The 18085-nt window shown below is 35.2% G+C and overlaps 1 protein-coding gene and 1 pseudogene across 6 annotated transcripts in view; one reads left to right on the forward strand and one right to left on the reverse strand.

The window, feature by feature from the left end:
• Positions 1-18085, reverse strand: part of SNTG1 (syntrophin gamma 1) — an 870442-nt gene that overhangs the window by 15743 nt on the left and 836614 nt on the right. The gene's annotated exons all lie outside the window — the stretch shown is intronic.
• Positions 12261-17044, forward strand: LOC129486985 (cytochrome c-like; annotated as a pseudogene).

An 18085-nucleotide genomic window follows, 5' to 3' on the forward strand; every position in this document is an offset into this window, starting at 1 on the left:
ATATATGTACATGTATATATATGTATACACTTTTATATAAATTATATATAAATATATACTATGTACATACTATATACATATAATTTTAATTTTCCTATTTTTATCATTAGTTATTTTATTAGTTATTTGGAGGGATATAATAATATTTTAAAACATTCTAATTCAGAACAATGACAACGTCAATAGTGTTCAAAAATTTGCTTCTATATATCTCTGTTCCCCCCACTTCTTTGTGTTATTATGTCATACACTTTACATCTTTATATATTACAAGCCCAAAGACACAGTGATATAATTATCGTTTTATCAATTTTTCTTTTAAATCAGTTAGAAGTAAAACACCAATAAAAATGCATTTATACTATCACTTATATTGAATTATGTATTTACCTTTAACAGTGTTTTTATTATTTCTAAGTGTGTATTCAAGTTATTATCTAAAAATTATTTTCTGTAGTGTATATTTACTAGTGGCAAATGTTCTTGTTTTTATATATGTAATAATGACTTAATTCTCTTCCACTTTGGAAGGAGAGTTTCACTAAATAAGAACCTCTTATATGACAGCCTTTTTGTTTTGTCACTTAAATGTGTCATTCTATTACCTTCTAACTTCCACAGTTTACTATAAAAAAATGAGCTGTTTTTCTTATTAATGACTCTGCATGTTGTGAGTCATTTTTATTTTGCTGTCTTCAAGATTCTCTGTTTGGCCTTTTGCTGGTCAACCATGATAATTGTATGTCTTTATTTTTATTCTACATGGAGTTCATTGAGCTCTTCAAGTATGTATATTAATATTAAATTTGAGAAGTTTTCAGCTGTTATTTCTTAAAATATTGTTTCTATCATTTCTATCCGTGTCTCTCCTTGTTTTCTTGATATTCCCTTTATATATATATGACAGTATAACTTATGCTGTCATAGAGACTTCTGAGACTCTGCTATTTTTCTTCATTTATATTTTTGTTATTCCTTAGACTGGATAATCTCAGTTGCCCTATTGACATTGAGATATAGTTAACTCTTCATATTCTCTTAATCTTCCTTGATAAACTCAAATGTTTTGTTCAGTTCATCTCAGAATTTTTAAAATTTCAGTAATTGTACTTTTCAATTGAAGAATTTTATTTGATTCTTTTCATTACTTCTATCCTTTCATTAACATTCTCTATTTGGTCAAACATGTTAGTTCTTTGGGCATAGCTTCATTTAGACCAGTTAATATATTTGTAATATACAATTTAAATTATTTTACTAGTAAGTGCACCAGATGGTTTTCCTCAAAGAAAGCTTCCGTTGAGTCTATTTTCTTACAGAAAGGCCAAAATTTTGAGATTTTTTTCAATGTCACATAATTTTTGTTTAAAACTGGCATTTCAAAGAATATTATTGGAAATCAGATGCTCATTCTTCCCAAGATTCTGATGCTGTTGCAATTTGTTGTTGTTGTTTTCCTATCTGTTTCACTGATAGGAAACAGACTATTTCTGTCTATTTAGCTTCTTGGTCATCTATTGTTTTTGACCAATATTTCTGTAAATTACTAGAAGCAAAGTCTTACAACTTTTCCGTGGGGCTCTGTGTGTGTTTTGTGGCACTTCTTCAATGCTCTGGAAATTTACAACTTTTTCTAAGTCTTTACTTTCTTCTTGCACAGATCTTTAAGGTCAGCCAGAACGGAGAGTTTAGGGCATCTTTTCTCATCATGTGCATAGCCCAGCACATTCATGTGCCCTTCTAGGTGCTCAGGAATGTATTGGAGCTTCTAAAAGACCCTCATTGGAACCTCATTCCTCAGATCTTAAGTTTTTCTCCAGCATCTTTCTTGCCACAACTGGTATTGCCAATTCAAGTAGGTGTGATCTTAAACTGTTGATTGTTAAATACTTAGGTTAGCAATTTTTCCAATGAGAAAGGTCTGAGTAAGGTCAAGTAATGACAAGGCCTGTGTCTTAGTCCATCTGTGTTGCTATAATAGAATATCTGGGGCTGGGTAACTTATAGAAAGAAGAGGTTTATTTGGTTCATTACTCTGGTGACTGAAAGGTCCAAGGTGGGAAAGCTGCATCTGGTGAAGGTTTCAGGCTGTTTCACCTCATGGCAGAAAATGAAAGTGCAGTGGGCATGTGCAAAGAGATCACATGGTGAGAAAGGAAGCAAGATAAGAGAAACTGAGGAAGCCAGACTCTTTTTTAACAAACTACTCCAGTGGGAAATAATGCATTTCCACAAGAGTAAGATCTCACCCACCTTTGCAGCAGGGAATTAATTTATTTATGGGGGAATCTACCCCCACGACCTGCACAGTTCCCTCTAGGCCCCACATTCCAACACTGCCATATTGGGAATCAAATTTTGACATGAGTTTCAGAGGAACAAACCATATTCAAGGTGAAGCATTTCACCTCTGCCCCCATAAAACTCATGTTCTTCTTACAATGCTAAATACAATCATTCCCTCCAAATAGTCCCAAAGGTCTTAACTTTTCCAGCATCAACTTGAAAGCCCGAAGTCCAAATTCTCTTTTGAGACTCAGGGCAAGTTCCTTGTAGTTATGAATCTGTGAAATCAAGAGCAAGTTATTTATTTCCAAGATAAAATAGTATAACAGACATTTATTCGATATTCCTATTCTAAAAGGGAAAACTAGGCAAAAAGAAATAAATGACAGGCCCTACATAAGTCCAAAACACAGCAGGGCAGACAGTAAATCTTAAGGCTCCAGGATAATTTTATTTGACTCCATATCTCACACCCTGTGTACATTGGTGTGAAGGGTGTGTTCTAAGGTCTTGGGCAGTTCAACTCCCATGGCTTTGTTGAGTGTTGCACGTGTCTGCCCTCATAGATTGAAGTTTGGTGCCTGTAGTTTTCCTATGTGGGCATTACATCGTGTTGGTGGCTCTATAATTCAGAGGTCTCAATGGTGGCCCCAGTAGCTCACCTAGGCATTGTGCTGGTGAGGACTTGGTAGAGCTCTAACTCCACATTTCCACTCAGCTTTGCCCTATTAGAGGTTCTCTGTGGTGGCTCTGTCCTGTGACAAGTCTCTGCCTGGGCCTGCAGGTTTTCCTATACACCCTTTGAAATCTCAGTCAATAAAGCCTTGTTTCCATAGCTCTCATATTTTGCAGGCCTGCAGGATCAACACCATGTGGATGCCAAGGCTTACTGCTTGTGCCTTTCAAAGCAGAGTCTTGAGCCTTACTTGGGGCCACTTGAGCCACAGCTGCTCTTGATGTGGAAAGCAGCATCCTGAGGCAGCACAGGACTTCAGCAGCCTAGGCCTGTCCCCCAAAACCATTCTGTACTCCCAGGCCTCTCAGCCTGTGATGAGACTGGCCTCAAGATCTTTGAAATGCCTGTAGGGATTTTCCCCATTATTTTGATTATTAGCACTGGGTTTCCTTTCAGCCATGCTAATCTCTTTAGCAACTACTCACTGGACTCAACCCTCTGCACCCTTTCCAAACATGCCTTTTCTCTTTATATAATTGGTCTGCAAATTTTTTAAATCTTTACATTCTGCTTTCCTCTTAACTAAAAATTGTGCATTTAGGTCATGTCTTTGCTCTTAAATCTTACTGCATGCAGTTAAATGCAACCATGCAGTTGCCTGAATGCTTTACTACCTGAAGTTTTCTTCTGTCAAATATTAATCACTCTTAAGTTTGACCTTCCACAAAATACGAGGGCATCGACATAATACAGTCAGGTTCTTTGCAAGGGTGTAATAGGCATATTTTCTACTGTTTTTATTTCTACTGGCATTTTGGTCCTGACCACATAATGAATCTCTAAGAAGTTCCAAACTTTCCCTCATCTTTTTGTCTTCTTCTAAGTCCTCACCAGAATCACCCTAAGGATCCCATTCATAGCAATACAGGCTTTTGCTAGTCTCCTCCAAATTTTTCCAGCCACCAGCCATTACCCAATTCCAGTGCCACTTCCACATTTTCAGATATCTGTAGAGCAACATCCCACTCTGCATGCCAATTTTCTTAGTCCATTTGTGTTGCTATAACAGCATACTTGAGACTGGATAATTTATCTTTTAAAAAAGCAATTTATTTGGCTCTGATTATGGTGGCTGGAAAGTTCAAAGTGGGGCAGCCACATCTGGTGACTGCCTTAGGTTGCTTGAACTCATGGCAGAAAGCGGAAGTGAAGTGGGAATATGCAAAGAGACCAGGAAGTCTGGTGACTTCCTCTCTCTCATGAGAGAGGAAGTAAGAGAGACAAACCTATGAAGCCAGACTTGTTTTAACAACCAATTCGCATGGGAATTAATCAATTTCCCCCTAGGATGAGAACTCACCCATTCCCACAAGAGGGCATTATTCACCACTATGACCCAGACACCTCCCAATAGGCCCCACCTCATCACACTGTCACATTGAGAATCAAATTTCAACATGAGTTTCAGAGGGGACAAGCCATATTAAAACCATAGCAGCCTGCAAATTGACTTCTCTAGGAAGCTTCCAGATAGGTCACATGATTATGATCTTCTTGAGATTGTGCTTTTTTAGAATCTCCAAGCCCAGTCCACACCCTTCAGTGTGTTCTGAGGTGCTGGTTCTTATAGCTAGCTACCATGTTTTCTAGGATGCATATTTTCGAGGTCACAGTGGTGGTCTGGACAGAGTAGTAGGAATATAACAAGCTACAATATTGCAAAGCTCTCCATTCTTACCAAAACTTGAAGTTTGTTTTGTTTTTAATAAATGCTGTATGGTTATTCCAAGCATTTAATTTCCACAATTCTGAATAACATTGATTCTGATAATTATGAATATTTTCTCATTGCCTTTCCAGAAGAGTGGAATTTCAGAAGTCATTACCGTGCCATTCTGAAAATCCAGCCCACATTCACTTTTGATTTCTTAAAATGCCTAAGGCACAGTAATTTGCAAAATGTTTATGGTTCGTAAGTATCAATTAATTTGCATTCCAGCGTTCATAGGCACAGATCAGAATCCAACCTATTGTTTTGATCATTTACTCTCTTCATCTATTTTATGGGTTTCTAAGGACTATAACCTGTACTCTTTGTGGTTCGGATTATTGGTTTATTTTGTATCTCAATCTCCTGATCCTCATTACTGAGTTTGGCAAATAAAAATAGAAACTTATTACATTGCCTATCTCTGCTAAACTGCTTGCTTCAAAATCTTTTAGGTTCTTTTAGGATTTTGATGTAATAGAACAATGTTTAATAAAATTTTGCTTTATCTCTTTTAAATTAATGTAAATAAAATAAGAGATTTGTGTCTCTTAATACCAGGTTTACACTGTTCTTCTCATATTAAATTATTTGGTGAATATCAATATGTCAGCCAATATCTTGACACCTGTGGCCATAAATGTTAAGGTGGCATGATGACTGCGGTTAAGAAACTTACTTGGGGCATGGAGAGACCTAAATTTATACAGTTAGTCTTACTTCATTGTGCACATAGTTATAAATAGACATATGTATAGCTTCAGGATAATTGTTTTTCCAGTTGAAATGCAGTTTATTATTTCTACCCTTAAATGCTTTCATGATGATTGTGTCTTTTTGCTACAATTACCTTACTATGAGAACATAATACAGTACTTGGTTACTACACTCTGTGTTTTGTTATTTTACCTCCCAAGAAATTGCTTCCAGAAGGTCTTCAACTTCAAAATTTTGATTTTCAAAATGTTCTTACTTGGGTCACTTAACTAAAAATTTATTTACAATACTTCTCTTCATAAATGATTACTTTTGACACAAAGGATAAAACAAAATGCTGCATACTATAGGCATGTTCCCTTTGACAGCTACTATTTTGGAGGCAGTTAATATATTTGTTTTATGTATAAGATGTTAATGTAAATTTTATAGTCTACTGAGAGAGAAAATGTACAGAGTGTTACATTTTCTTAAGAGTACTCTTAACACAAATGGGTAGAGAAATTCACTATTCCGATGGAGAATAGGAGATTTGAAAATAAATTATATGCAAGGAGAAAAAATACATCAATGAAAAATAAAAATAATTCAGAATCCTCATTGATTCCCAGGAGTTTAAAATCTCTTCTAAGGGGAAGAGAAGCACTGTCTTGTCCAGATATCTTCTTCACCACACACTACTGTTCTCAATTCAATCATTAGTTTGAAATAAAATTTCACATAAAATAAGCTATTATGGAAGTTACACACAAACACACACCTGCACAAATGTGAGTTCAATTTTTGCCCTAACTTATTTCTATCTACTTAAGTCTATTTTACAGTATGAAGCACTCCAAACATGAATTTATGCAGGACCTGTGCTATTAAGCAGATGCTCTGCCTCATCCTCGTTTGTCTTCTCTGTAGTCTAAACAGCCAGTGCTTTGTACAGTTGGAAATGAGAGGGAAAGCGATCTTGGAATTTTAGAAAACCTTTGGTTTCAGATACCAGATAGAGTCAGAAATTGTGAAAAGCCAGATAGACTGAAAGCTGATCCTTTATTTACAAGACAGAAAGAGAGCCTTGATCCCAAATACCTACCCAGCCTTGTGAATATTAAAAGACCTTATTTATAAGACTCAAGTGCCAAACAGGGATTCATTTAGATTACTGGCCATCTTCTTCTGAAATGCAAACATCAACACATCATGAATTCTTCAGGCAGGAGATTTGAAAAACAGCATCCAAAGTGTTCCATTAATTGTGTTATGTATTCAATCCTTATGTTCAAATCAGAAACATTTTTTTTTCTCTAGAGCGACCCTTTAAGGTAGGTGCTTTAATGCACAATTTACAATGAGAAAATGAAGATTTATAGAGACTAGCCAGAAAGTAGTATTAATGGGAGTCAATCCTCAATTTCTGACTTGAATTTCACTAATACTTAATATATTTGAAAATTTCTTTTATGATGCTGTAGTACCTGAGATGGTGGTGACTTGGGGCAAGGAGGTGTTTGGGGAAAAGGAGCCTCCGATGATCAGCTCCATGTGAAAATCTTCCCAAGTTCTGCACTGTTCCACTAAATAAAGAAGCAAATTTCTTTTCCCTTCTCTTATGTACTGTACAAAACGCAACCATGACTTTCAGATCTCAAACTCAGTAGTTTAGATGAATATGCTGTGTACACTAGTTTAGGAAATATTTTAACATTATTTCCATAAGGGGAATTATCATGAGATTCAATGAATAAAGCTACACCAATGTGTGTAGAATACAGCACGTTTTGAAATCAGGGGATTTTCTCGCCATGTTAAGTCCAATTATAATTTAAGAAAAAATACATGTACATAAACATATAATATTAGAGGCAGTAAAGAAAAGTATTGTGACTCAGAATATTTAGTTATAAATGACTACAATAATATATCAGTAATCCTAGATGTATTAATGTCTATATGAATATCATATATAGAAACAACTTTTAAGTTATCAGTGGCAATAAAATAAGCTTTCGTAACTTGTCAAAAAAAACTATAATACTGCTCAAGGCTTCAATTGGGAACCACTCTCCTGTTCCACTAGGGAAGTTCCGAGAAGTTTAATTAGGCTTTGGAAAACAGATGGGGAATTTATTAAGCTTTCTATGTAATGAAGTAAGAATTTATGAATTTTTGCTATCAGAGGAAGAAAGTATAAAAGGCTTTTTTTTTTTATCATGACATTAGTCTTATATAGATCAACAACAACAACAGCAAAAAGATAAAACAAAGTTCTCCCAATTCCTATGTAAATCCACACAACTTTCTTCAGTATTTCTGATGCTTCCTCACAACCAATGAATTAAGCACTATTTAGAATGTTTAAGGTTGTAATATATATGGCAGCTCAAGCAATAATATTCCCCAAAGAAACCATATTTCTTGTTAAATAGGCTCTGGTTATGATGTCTTTGCCCTGGGAATGTGTATATGAATTGTTAAATTAATGCATGTTTTGTTGAAAGTATTTCCCTATTATCACATATGGTAAGTTCTAAGTCTATTCTGAACCATTTTCACCACTGCTTAGATTATTTTCAAAAGGAAAGAAACGTTGTAACAGCCTCCACATTTAACCACATTTTCAGACCCATATTTCCACACCCTGGCTCACCTTTTCTTTTTAACTTTGATGAAATAAAATCTCTTCATTTATTAATAATTTATTTCTTTTGGGTTATGATCTTTAATTGACAATCATAACTTCAAAAATATATCATATCAAGATGGTGATTTTAAAATGTAGCACTTTATTAAGTATATCATATCCTAGAATTTTTCAAAGATTTGCAAATTACTTATCATACTGTTGGAATTCTTGGATGCATGGGAGGACATATGGGCAGCAGATAAGTAAAATCTCCCACTAAGTTTCTATAAACAACTTCAACAATTTTTGGCATTAATTGTTAATAAATAGGTATATTCTCTTGCCTTCAATATATTTGAGATGGGGACACATGAAAACAAAGTGGTAAATATTATTTGCTTCTACCCCCAAAATAATGTTTTGTTTTCTGTAGAAATATGTGTGAAGTATAATCTTAAATCCCTCTAAAACAAGCCTGGTCTCATAATGAAGTCTTAAATACTCAAACATTTCATTTGTAATATGTTCTGATGAAAGCTTTCCATGCAAATGGCTATTAAGCTATATAAAATTAAGTGAAAATGATAGCCTTCAATTATTATTTCCAAATCAGCAGTAAGCAAGGCAAAAAATAATTTGCATCATAAGCCACATACAATTTTGAAATACTATAAGAAACCATCTTAGTAACAGTACTTTTAGACATCACTCACAGTTACCTATTAGCTTACCTATCTAAAGTCTGGTAAAGAGAGATCAGAGCAAGAAATAGAAAATTTGACTTTGATGAATGAATGTTGTTTAATATTTTCAGGATGAAAAATGTTCTATTGAATGGTAACTAATGGGGTAAGGGAGGTATGGGGACAACCAGCTTCTTGTTATGCAGACGGTGACCTCCACCAGAACAAACTGTCCTGGGTTTCCAATCTCCCCTTCAATAGAATCCACTGCAACTCATAATTTAGCAGCAGTTTACAGGTATTTAAAATTTAACATTTGAGGTTTAAAATAACTGTTTAAAAATTAAATTGGGTTAAATTATCTTAAGCCACGTAAATTCCTCAGTATTGTTTACTCATATAAAATCTACTCTTATTTGAGTCATATTTGTGTAAAAATAAGGTGAAATCTAGGCATTGCATTGTAGAAAACATTATTTTACAAAATAAGCCTACATAACAATGTCTCTACATGTTAAGAATTCTGTCTCCAGACTACTCAGCAGTTACAACAAGAGCCACGTCATAATTATACTTCCACTGTCAACTTTTAAAATATTTTTTGTCACTATTCCTTGGGGTTATCAAGAGCGAGAAACTAACAATCAGAGTGATCAAAATAAGTCAAATAATTTTTCTTTTAAAAAATGTCATTAACAGTTTAAAAATAAACATAGTACTATGTTGGAGATAGAATAGATGTACTTTTCCTTATTCCTCTTCCTAAGTATCATCACAAACCCTGGACAACATACATAAAATAAATGCAAGGACCCCCTGAAAGAGAGAGAAGAGGCAGGCAGACTAAGAACCCAGAGACCTCAGGACCCTCCCAGCACATAACGGTGAGTTCTCTGGGTTTGCCTCTCTGTGTCATATTCCCCAAACAAGATGGTGGAGAGGCTGGGAACCCAGAAATACCAATGGATGCAGACCGGTAAACCTAAGAGAAGCCTACTCCTTCTAGCCATGTGACCTGAGAGGGGCAGTCTAGCAAGACAGAAACTGTTATACAATAATTGATATTCTTTAGCCAAATGCTACAGAAAAGCCATGGCCCCATACCCACTCATGCCTGCAAAGGCCCAGTAATAAGCTTGGGCATTTTTTCCTCTCAGATACTTATCATCTCTTACTCTAGTCTAGCAAAACATTGTACCTTTTGACCAAAATCTCTCCATTCCCCCTATTCTCCAGTCTCTGTAAATACCACTTCTCTTCTGAGTTCCATGGTTTAGATTCTACATATAAGTGGGAACATATAGTATTTGTCTTTCTGTGTCTGGCTGACTTTACTTAGCATAATGACCCCCAGATTCTTCTATGACATAATGTCCTTCTTTTTTAAGGTTGAATACTATTCCATTATGTATAAATATACCATATTTTATTTATCTATTTACCGGTTGTTGGACATTTATGTTGATTCCAGGTGTTGGCTATTGTGAGTGGAGTAGCAATTAACATGGAATTGCAGGTATCTCTTCAATATGCTTATTTCAAATCATTTGCATATATACTCAGAAATGGGATTGCTGGCTCTACACAGAGTGGTGGTTCTATTTCAGTTTTTAGAGAAAGCTCTTCATGGTTTTCAACATGGCTTGTATAAATTTACATTGCCACCAACAGCATAGAGGGGTTCCCTTTTTTTCTACATTTTTGCCAACACTTATCTTTCACCATTTTGGTAATAACAAATTTGATAGATATGAGGTGATATCCCATTGAGTTTCTAATTTTCCTAATGATTAGTGATGTTAAGCATTGCTTCACAGGTTCTCATGTACATAAATGTTGGCCATTATTATGTCTTCTTTTGAGAAATGTCTCAAAATGAGTCCTTTGCCCATTTTAACGGGTTATTTGTTTTGTACTTTGAAGTTGTTTTAGTTCCTTATATATTTTGATTACTAACGCCTTATCACATGTACGGCTTATAAATATTTCTCCCATGATATAGGTTGCCTCATCACTCTGTTCATTTCCTTTGCTGTGAGGAAGCTTTAGAGTTTGATACAACCCTGTTTGTTTATTTTTGTTGTTGTTGCCGTTGTTGCCTGAGCTTGTGGAGGCAAATCCAAAAAATCGTTGCCCAGACTAAAGTCATATAACGTTTAGAGTTGTTTTTATATACGGTGTTAGATAAGAACCCAATTTCATTCTCCTGAACATGAAAATTCCATTTTCTTGTCACCCTGTTATTGCAGACTGTTCTTTTCCCATTTTGTATTCTTGGGGCTGTTGTAAAAATCAATTGATCATAATCACACAGGTTCTTTTCTGGCCTCTCTATTTTGTTTCATTGGTCAGTGTGTCTATTTTTTTATCAGTATTCTGCTATTTTAATTCCTATGCCTATATATAGGAAATGCCTTGGTTATTTGTGTGTGTGTGTGTGTGTGTGTGTATGTGTGTGCGTTTCTGTATTAATTTTAGAGCTTATCTCTAAAAAAGTAAAATTGAAATTTTGGTTAAAAATTTAATGAATCTATTAATCTTTTGGGGGTAATATAGACATTTTAACCGCATTAATTTTTCCAATCCCTGAACACGGAATTATCTTTCATACTTTTCTCTTAAAACCACACACACACACACACACACACGCACACACACACACAAAATAAAGGCAATCTTGAGCCAAACGAGTGAAGCTGGAGACACCACACTACCTGACTTCAAACTGTATTTCAAAGCTAGGAATTAAAACCGTATAATACTAATAAAAACAGACACATCAACCAATAAAACAAAAGAGAGGCCAGAAGAGAATCTATGCCATTCTGAGTTCTTTCCATATATTTATGTCTTCCTCAATCAAAATTATATGATATATGATATAGAGGATAAAAAAATGAAATCATATAGAGTATGTTCTCTGGAATCAGTCTAAAAATCAACTCTAGAAAGACAAATCCCCAAATACTTAGAAACTAAACACCCCCTTTCTAAAACTCTGAGTATCAGGGGCTTTAGGTTTCCAGTTCAACGTGTAAGAACCTAGAAGTTGCTACCCCATCCTAGCAACAAGGAAAAGGCCAAACGAACTGAAAAATCGACAACTCTCCTTATCTCCATTGAGGAAAACCACTGTCCCCCAAATTGGAAGGACAGATAGTCATATTCCAAGAATCATGGACTGTTGGAAAGAAATCACTGAGTAAAAACCTCTGCAGAAACCGGTGCTGAGGTGGGGAAACCTGAAGTATGATTGATGACTTGCTGGAGGCTCAATGTGGACAAGGCTGAGAGATAAGAACTCTAGGGGAGCACAGTTATCAGTGTCTCCACACTTTTGTAATTTTTACTTCCAGGACCTTGACCAGATCCTCATAGTGGATTTTGGAGAAAAATCCCCTATGCTGCTGGTAGGGGGAGGGGAAAACATTTAAAAATAGCTAAGGCAATAGAGTGTGATGTCTGGCTTCAGAGCAGGAACCTTCATTGCTCAAGAGACTAAAAAGAGAATTAAATATGGGTGACGCTGAGAAAGGCAAGAAGATTTTTGTTCAGAAGTGTGCCCAGTGCCACACCATGGAGAAGGGAGGCAAGCACAAGACGGGGCCTAATCTCTATGGTCTCTTTGGGTAGAAGACAGATCAAGCTGTTGGATTCTCTTACACAGATGCCAATAAGAACAAAGGCATCACCTGGGGAGAAGGATACACTGATGGAGTATTTGGAGACTCCCAAGAAATACATCCCTGGAACAAAAATGATCTTTGCCTGCATTAAGAAGAAGGTAGAAAGGGCAGACTTGATAGCTTATCTCAAAAAAGCTACAAATGAGTTGGAAACTGCCTTATTTATTACAAAACAGAATGTCCCGTGAGCGTTTTATGTCCACCATACTTTAAGAGATTTCATACACCAGAATTCAGATCATGAGTGACTGACAGAATATTGTGTTGGGCAGTCCTGATTTAAAACTAAGACTGGCTTGTGGTTAAATGAATATGTTCAGTTTTTAAATTTTAATAGTAATTCCAATTCAGTAAATGCTACTGTTGTTCACTCCTTTTAAAGATATGTTAGACTTCATTAGTAATGTTCAACTTTTCACAAAGACGGTGAGTACCATCTTAAAACTTACTGGAGATTGCTTTTATATTTAGATTTATATTACTGGTTATGTGAGTATATTTAAATACGGGGGAAATTTCTTCACTGTCTCAGAACCAAGCAAGATTCACCTGTGTTTTGTGTTAATTTGCCTCTTAAAGGCAAGGTTGAAGATAAATAAGGTAGCAATGTCTACTTTATATTTTTGGCCTTAACTATGCCAATGTAATTAGAATTCCCTATATTTAAAATGGTTCCTTTTACTTATTGAAAGGCATTTTAGTGTGGTTTATGTGTAATATCAAAGATTATTTAACATTTCTTACATTTTATTGATCTGTAAGGTCACATGCTTTTAAAATAGTAGCAAGTTAAACTTCTTTCTTGAATTCTTTACAATCTAAGTCAAACTAAGTTATAATTTAGGATTGTCTTTAAACAGCCATTCGGAAACATAAAACTGTAGAACTGCTGTGTATTTGTGATTAGAATGGTGCTTTTGCCAACATAAAAGGATTAAAGTAGAAGAGATATACACAAGTTTTAAAATTATGTGTGATCATAAGACTTAAGATAATTAAAAAGAAAACCACAGATCATGAAAAAAAAAAAATAGCTCAGGCACTATGTTCTTCTTAGCAAGGCCTGCCCTCAAGAGAAACTAGGTAACCTGAGCCTAACTTGCTGGTATTTTATCAGAGCCTAACCCACCTTGGAGAAGGGAAATACCCCACCCCAACCCCCTTCAGCCATCCTGTCCCACCTAAGCGGTGGTGGCTGAGCAGCACATGTGAAGCCACAGTTCAGAGGCACAGGCCAGCTAAAAGACTGAGTCCTACTCACAAGCTGTAGAACACTCTCCTCCCCCACCTTAACACAATATTACTGAAAGCATGTTTGTAACAGCACCTTTTACTCAGTACATCATGCCTATCAGGAAAACATTGCATTGGTTCTGTTTGTGTGATGGATTATGTTTATTGATTTGCATATGTTGAAACAGTCTTGCATCACAGAGATAAAGCCGACTTGATCATGGTGGATAAGCTTTTTGATGTGTTTCTGGATTCGGTTTGCCAGTATCTTACTGAGGATTTTTGCACCAATATTCATCAGGGATATTGGCCTGAAAATTTCTTTTTTGTTGTTTTTCTGTCAGGTTTTGGTATCAGGATGATGCTGGCCTCATAAAATGAGTTAAGGAGGATTCCTTCTTTTTCTATTGCTTGGAATAGTTTCAGAAGGCATGGTACCAGCTCTTCTTTGTACCTCTGGTAGCATTCGGCTGTGAATCCATCTGGTCCTGGACTTTTTTTGGTTGGTAGGCTATTAATTGCTGCCTCAATTTCAGAACTTGTTGTTGGTCTATTCAAGGATTCGACTTCTTCCTGGTTTAGACTTGGGAAGGTGTATGTGTCCAGGAATTTATCCATCTCTTCTCGATTTTCTAATTTATTTGCCTAGAGGTGTTTATAGTATTCTCTGAGGGTAGCTTGTATTTCTGTGTGATCAGTGGTGATATTCCTTTTATCGTTTTTTGTGTCTATTTGATTCTTCTCTCTTTACTTCTTTATTAGTCTGACTAGAGGTCTATCCATTTTGTTGATCATGATTATCTCAATAGATGCAGAAAAGGCCTTTGACAAAATTCAACACCCTTCATACTAAAAACTCTCAATAAACTAGGTATTGATGGAACATATCTCAAAATAATAAGAGCTATTTATGACAAACCCACAACCAATATCATACTGAACGGGCAAAAAACTAGAAGCATTTCCTTTAAAACCCGGCACAAGACAAGGATGCCCTCTCTCACCACTCTTATTCAACACAGTATTGGAAGTTCTGACCAGGCAATCAGTCAAAAGAAATAAAGGGTATTCCAATAGGAATAGAATAAGTCAAATTATCTGTTTGCAGATGACATGATTGTATATTTAGAAAACACCATTGTCTCAGCCCAAAATCTCCTTAAGCTGAGAAGCTACTTCAGCAAAGTCTCAGGATATAAAATCAATGTGAAAATATTACAAGCATTCCTATAAGCAATGATAGACAAACAGAGAGCCAAATCATGAGTGAAATCCCATTCATAATTGCTACAAAGAGAATAAAACACCTAGGAATAAAACTTACACGGGATGTGAAGGACCTCTTCAAGGAGAACTACAAACCACTGCTCTAAGGAATAAGAGAGGACACAAACAAATGGAAAAACATTCCATGCTCATGGATAGAAAAAATCAATATCATGAAAATGGCCATAATGCCCAAAGTAATTTATAGATTCAATGCTATCCCCATCTAGCTACCACTGACTTTCTTCACAGAATTGGAAAAAACTATTTTAAACTTCATATGGAACCAAAAAAGCGCCCACATAGCCAGGACAATCCTAAGCAAAAAGAACAAAGCTGGAGGCATCATGCTACCTTACTTCAAACTACACTACAAGGCTACAGTAACCAAAACAGCATGGTACTAGTACCAAAACAGATATAACAGGTTTATAAATAACAGGGTTATAAACCATTCTGCTATAAAGACACATGCACACATATGTTTATTGCGGCAATGTTCACAATAGCAAAGACCCGGAACCAACCCACATGTCCATCAATGATAGACTGGATAAAGAAAATGTGGCACATATACATCATGGAATACTATGCAGCCATAAAAAAGGATGAGTTCACGTCCTTTGCAGGGACATGGATGAAGCTGGAAACCATCATTATCAGCAAAGTAACACAAGAATAGAAAACCAAACACCACATGTTCTCACTCATAAGTGGGAGCTGAACAATGAGAACACATGGACACAGGGAAGGAGACAACACACACTGGAGCTTGTCAAGAGGTGAGGGGTGGGGCAGGGGAGGGATAGCATTAGCAGGAATACCTAATTTAGATGACAGGTTGTTGAATGCAGCAAACCACCATGGCACAGGTATACCTATGTAACAAATCTGCACATTCTGCACATTTATCCCAGAACTTAAATTATATTAAAAACAATTAAAAAAAGAAAATATTGCAAATCATAATACAAGGAAAAAGACATCACACTTTACAGAGATAGGGCAAGCCTGACAACCAGGTGCAGATATGGCAGGGACATTATTAGAACAGGCACTTGAAACAACTATGATTAATATACCACAAGTTTTAATAGATAAAATAGACCACATGCAAGAACAAATAAGCAATGTATGCAGAAAATGCAAATTCTAACAAAAGAGAAACAAATGAAATGTTATTTATCTAACACATAACAGTTTATTCCAAATAATAACAGTGTATTAGATTGTATAGGATTGTGTATAAGCAAAATGAGTGACAACAATAACAGAAGGAAGGAGAGGCAGGAGTTAGGAGGATTTTGTTATTATAAGATACACCACCTGTGAATCGGTGTAGTGTTGTTTTGAAGGTGGACTTGGTTTAGTTGTAAACATATTTTACAAGGTCTAGTGCTACCACTAATAAAAGTAAAACAATATATAACTGTTGTGCTAATAAGGAGAGAGAATGGAATTATGTTAAGTGTTAAATTAAAACTACAAAAGCTGTAAAACATGGAAGACTAAAATAAGAATAAAGAACAAGGGCAATAAATTCAGAAGGATAAGAAATATTGTGGATATTCATCCAACTGTATCAAAAACTATTTTTAACATCAGTGGTCTTAAATGTGCTTATTAAAAGATAAAGATTGTCAAAATGGATGAAGAAATAAGACCAAATGATATGTTATCTGCAAGAAACCCACTTTCAATGTCAAAGGCATATATGGATTAAAAGTCAATGAATAGAGAAAGATGTGCCATGCTAACACTAACCTAAAGAAAGCAATAGTAGTTTTTATTGATTCCAGATGGAGCAGACTTCAACAAGGAAAGGTTTAGGGAAAAAGAGGGACATTAGAAAATCTTAAATAAATTATCCAAAAAAGACATAACAATCCTTAGCATGTATACACCTACACCTGATAAAAGAGCATACAAATACGTAAGGCAAAACTGGCAGAACCTCAAGGAGAAATGGAAGACTCCACTATTATAGTTGATATACAAGGCTTATTCAAAATTTGAAATTCAATTAATGTATTACATCAAATCAACAGGCTAAAGAAGAGAAATCACATGTTCATATCAATAGATCCAGAAAACTCATCCAAAACTCATGAATGATAAAAACTTTCAGTAAACTAGGAATAGATGGGGGACATCCTCAATTTGATAAAAATTACCTACCAAACCAACAGCTGATATCATACTTAATGGTGGGAAATCCAAAGATTTTCTACTACAATTATAAAAAAGGGAAAGATATTCTTGGTCACATGTCAGGTAAGTTAATATAAAACTAATTAAATACATAAAAATTCTATAAGAGGAAAACTATCAGTCTCTGATAAATCAAAGAAGTACTAAATAAATGGAATATATTTCATGTTCATGGACAGGAATACTGAATATTGTCTGGATGTCAGTTCTTCCAAACTTGAACTACAGATTTAATAAAATTCTTATCAAAATTCCAGCAAGTAATTTTGGATATTGACAAATTGATTCTAAAATATATATAGAGAGGCAAAAGATGCAGAATAGCCAACACACTATTGAAAAATAAGATCAAAGTTGAAGGATTAACACTATAAAACTTCAAGACATACTCTAAAGCTACAGTCATCAAGACAGCATGATGTTGGGAAAGGAATAGACAAATAGATCAATGGAACAGAAGAGAAAGCCTAGAAATAGGCCCACATAAATAAAGTCAACTAATCTTTGACTAAGGAGCAAAAAAATACAATGGAGTAAATATAGGCTGTTCAACAAATGATGCTGGAAAAAATGGACATACACACGCAATGCAAAAAAAAAACAGAAAGAACTTAGACATAAATATTACACCCTTCACAAAAATTAATTCCAAATGGAACGCAGCTCCAGTTATAAAACACAATAATTTAAAAACTCCTAGAAGAAAACATAGTACAAAGTCTAGATGACCTTCACTTTTGCAATGACTTTTTAGATTCTATGCCAAAGGCATGATCCACAAAAGAAATGATTGATACACTGGACCTCATTAAAATTAAAATTTTCTGCTCTATGAAAGACATTCTCAAGACAGCAAAAAGACAAACTGCAGATTGGACAAAAATAATTGCAGACAACATATCAGATAAAAGATGCTAATGAAAGTATGCAAAGAACTGTTAAAAC

This window comes from Symphalangus syndactylus, chromosome 7, assembly GCF_028878055.3.
Source record: "Symphalangus syndactylus isolate Jambi chromosome 7, NHGRI_mSymSyn1-v2.1_pri, whole genome shotgun sequence".
In the NCBI taxonomy this organism is placed as follows: Eukaryota; Metazoa; Chordata; class Mammalia; order Primates; family Hylobatidae; genus Symphalangus; species Symphalangus syndactylus.